This window comes from Pygoscelis adeliae, unplaced genomic scaffold, assembly GCF_000699105.1.
Source record: "Pygoscelis adeliae isolate BGI_AS28 unplaced genomic scaffold, ASM69910v1 Scaffold178, whole genome shotgun sequence".
Lineage (NCBI taxonomy): Eukaryota > Metazoa > Chordata > Aves > Sphenisciformes > Spheniscidae > Pygoscelis > Pygoscelis adeliae.
This window is the reverse complement of record NW_008825323.1, coordinates 1,654,699-1,659,019: the sequence shown is the minus strand read 5'-3', so window position 1 is coordinate 1,659,019 and position 4,321 is coordinate 1,654,699.

Sequence of the window (4,321 nt, the reverse complement as noted above, 5' to 3'; positions counted from 1 at the left end):
GAGTTTCCCCCTTTGCAACCCTTCCTGAGAATCACTGCTGAGGCTGCTGCAACAATTAATTTGTTAAACCGCTTTACTGAAGCCACAGGAGGCTCACCGACAAACCCTGGAGGGGAGCTTGGGCTTGAAGGTCTGAGAGTTGTTTGGCCCTAATGAATGAAAATATGTGACAGCAACATTCGTCATGTTTTCCACAATTTAGCTGCTCAACATCACCCTTCCCTGCACTGCAGCGCTTAATAAGGTCCTTAATGTCCCCTTAATCAGTCCCTACTTAATGTTACTGCTCTGCTGCCTTCTTTGTGTGACTGTTTTCCTAAAAGGTATTAATAGCAGTTTCAAAGATAAAAACTACTGACAACTCCATATGCTATACAGGTAGCAAGCTCCTTCCTTGACTGATTTATTTAAGTAGAGAAGTTGCAAAAATTTCTAAGCTGTTGTTGAAGGATAAATCAACACCTCTATCGGTGAAGCATTACATCTTTTGGGACTCCTTCTGTGCACCAGTCTCAGTCAGTCCAGGAAATATGTCTGTGTGTCCCTTCACCAGGGCGCAGGGAGTTTTTCTCGGTCAAGTTCTCAGCAAGGACCATGGGTCATTAAAACTTAACATCTGTTTTCCTTCTTCAGTGGCTATTTTTAACACCCGCCCATGTTGGGTGAAAGGCAGTAGGTAGCAGACCTGTAATTCAGATTTAGCCACACAGGTGTCAGAAATTTAGCATAACACTGTGCTACACACGACAGTCCTCTTAAGGACTTTAAAATGGGAGGTATGTTAGTTTCTGTTTTCAGTGTGAAGGTGATTTTAAGCATCCCCAGCAGGCCAACAAAATAACAATTAACAGTCTCAGCAGAGCACCACCTTCAAACCCGGTAACCAGTTTTTTTTTCTCAATACAATTTTGCAATTCTGCTGAAAAGGACTCTTCTTTCGCAGTCTTCACAGGGTGCAAGATTAACTGGTGGAAGACACTTAAATCCTGTCAAATGAGGTTACCCATTTTTACAGAAACTTCAGGGAAAAAAACAGTCTTAAGCTGCATCACTTACATTGATTTGCACACATGAATGCCATTACAAGTTTTGTCACCTAATATTTCACTTCTGTCTAATTTCCATGTTCTGTATTCTACTGCGCTGGTGATTTCAGTGAAACGTATGCGACTACACCTGGAGGAAAGGTTTAATCTCTTGGAGTAAGAGGAAAGCCTGAAGCGTTTCTTCCATTACTTAGTAACCACATCATCACAGATGAAAATGGGAGTAAAGGAGAAAACGGTAACACTACTAGCTTCAGTGTGTGAGTTCATCTAGATCAGTGTTGCCCAGATCATCTTGGGTCTTGATAAAAATGCTGTTCATTTAATGAAGGCATTCTTCAGGTTAAAAAAATAATCCCCAAAGTATCACTCACTCTCATACTTCATCCAGCACAGTAGTGAAGAAGTATGAGTCACTACAAGTGAGCAAGAAACTCACAGTCCAGTAAAATGAAGAATGCCATTTCCAAAGCTGGTGGTTCCTGGAAAACCATAGAGAAACCATATGTTTCACTTAAATGCCTAGCTCCAGAATTGAATCCAGGCACTTCTGCTAAGTCCAAAGACGGTATGTATGGGGAATTAAGCATCGGAGAATGAGACTCATAAGCAATGTTACGCTGAACCCACAGCTATCTGTGGTAGCCCACAAATATATCATGAGGACACAGACCAGTCTTATCTCGCTGCTGCATAGCTGTTGAGTTGGGGTGGCAGGGAAACGAACCTGCTTGCTTGAGATCCACAGCCTGGAGAGAGGAAAACTTCAGATTGTGGGTTAAAAAACAAAAAGGTGCATTTTCTGGCATGTCAGGTAGCATGAAAAGATGAGTTGCACACACACTGTGCCACACAAACGGAAAAGTACAGATTTCCTTGCGCAAATTAAATGTGGCACAATGTTACTTATCTGCCTAGACCCTCTCCTGCTTTTATATGGCCTTTATATGAAAAAACCCACCCCAAAAAAACCAAACAAAAAAAGAACTATAAAAAACCCAAAAGAAGTGTAAAGGCCAGTCCCCTGTTTTTTAAAACCAGAGTACCTGAGAGGAACTCAGAATTAATGCTGTCAGCTACAACAGCCTGCAGACGTACAAACTTTCAGGTACGGTATGCCACAGCCGCTTTTGGGGACCCTACTGCGCATCACGCCGCGGTGATGCCCGAACCCCACGAGCATACAGCACAGTGCAAGGGGCTGCCTTCCACGGGAAAACACAGCATGACGAAGCGCTGCCATCTGCCAGACGGCTGCTACGAGCAGAGCGGAGAAGAGGAGTGGCCTTGCCTTGCAAACTCTCCCTAAAAAATTTGACACGCGCGCGCCCACGGAGGTACCTGTCACACAACCTGAATGCCATCAGGGCATCATTATGGTGTGTTTTCAGGTTGTGTCCCTTAGGGTTGGTAGCCAACAAACACCCAGTTTCTGGATCCTGATCAGCTGGAATAAGAGGAAGACCAAGCTGCTAAACTCTGGCAAAAATGAGCCATGCAAAACCTCCTAATAAACCTCTGAGGTGCCTCTGAAACAGAGCGTCTCAAAGGACAGGCCAGGAATGGGGCAGGGATTTTCCCAAGATCACAGTTCTGCCTTTTTCCCACGATCACAGTTCTGCCTAAGCTCCACTTCGTATGCCTAAATCCTTTCTTTCATTCAAACTTGGCCCACCCTGTGTAACAGAAGATGCACCAAGGAGCTGATTGTGAGACACAGTTCATGCTCATCTGTGAAGCACTTCTGCCAAGAGCTCCCTCTCCCGTAATTTCCTCTGTACTCTTCCGCAGCTCACGAGCACTTCGGTGTGACCACTTTACCCACTAACACTAAAAGTTACCAAAAATCCTTAAAATGCCCGTGCTCATCCAGTGACCATCCTGGATGGTCACCAGTGACCATCCTGCATCACTACACTGTCCTTTTCTGTCTGAGCATCGTCACTCCCTGAGGTTCCAGCACAAAGCCCGGTACTGCTGTCATACCCACGGCCATCACCCCCCTGCCATTTCGGTTTCGGTGCGGGCGTGAAGGCTGACTTGCAGTGCTGAGCACCCCACGAGTTTCTGCACGCCTTGGAAACCCTCCCCGCAGAGCTGCTGAGACGACAAGGGGCGCACAGTGTCCGTGTCTTCACTTTTTAACAGCACTCACCAGCAAAATGGAGAGACAACCGCTTCCACGTCGCTTAAGGGGACAGAAATAAAGAGAGTAGCGTGGCTTCCCCAACAGTGATAACCATCGCTCTTGTCACTGAAATGCTTATCTCGCTAATAAAGGCAGGTTGGATGTGCTTATTCATTTAGCTCAGAAAGCTGAAGTAAAATAGATGGTCTGAAACAGAACTCGGCTCGCCTCGGGGTGGCTTTCATTCTAAAAATACTGCCTTACTAAAGGTCTGAAAACAAGCTAAGGAAGAGCTGGCGTGCTGAAAGCTGGTCTGCTCTTTTTCCAGACTATAAATTAGTCGAATAAAAGATATTACCTCTCCTACAATCCTTGCTTACCAGAAAGCGTAACAGCTTATTTCTGGAGATAAAATCACAGTATATAACTTTCCATTTCGAAGCACAAAGCTGGCGAGTGTCCTTTGATGAACCAGAAGAAAGGGGACTAAAAAAATCCTTAGTTTTCTTACAAAGCTCCAGTCCAAATATTTTCAAAATCTTTCTTCTGCTTTTGCTGGATGTTGGGAAAGATCCTGTGACAAAAACACAAAAAAAACCCCAGGCACTTTGTATAGCCACATCTATTACAAGATTTCTCTGCAAACTGCTAGCAAGAGGACATAAACATGGAAAGGGAGGATGCAAAAGCAGTATTAACGAGCGAACGGTGGAGCCTGGTCCTTGGTACCACCCCGACCCAAGCACGAAGCCAAGCCCTGCTTTCCCTGGCAGCACACGGTCAAACCTTATCAGAACAGCTGCGTAACGTATTTTGCCTCCTGGGCTCCCAGTATGGTTTGTGGCCTTCTTCATTTTGTAGCTTAATCACTCCTAGGTCATTTGGATGACATAATCTTGCCTTTTCTCATATCCTTGCCAAAGACCTTCTAGGAAGTTTTCTTTAAAAAAAAAAACCACACACATTTTTCAAGGAATACGTCTTTGTATGTTTTTTATACGTAGCCGTGAGCCTGAGCTAGGGATGGAGGCTCTGCAGCTGTGGCACAGACCCCGAAGAGATGGTTTCAACATAACAGGGAGCCTATGTAAGGATAAAATAGGCGTGAGGCAAAGCCTAGAGTCCAAGCTCTGCTGCACCAGCGACC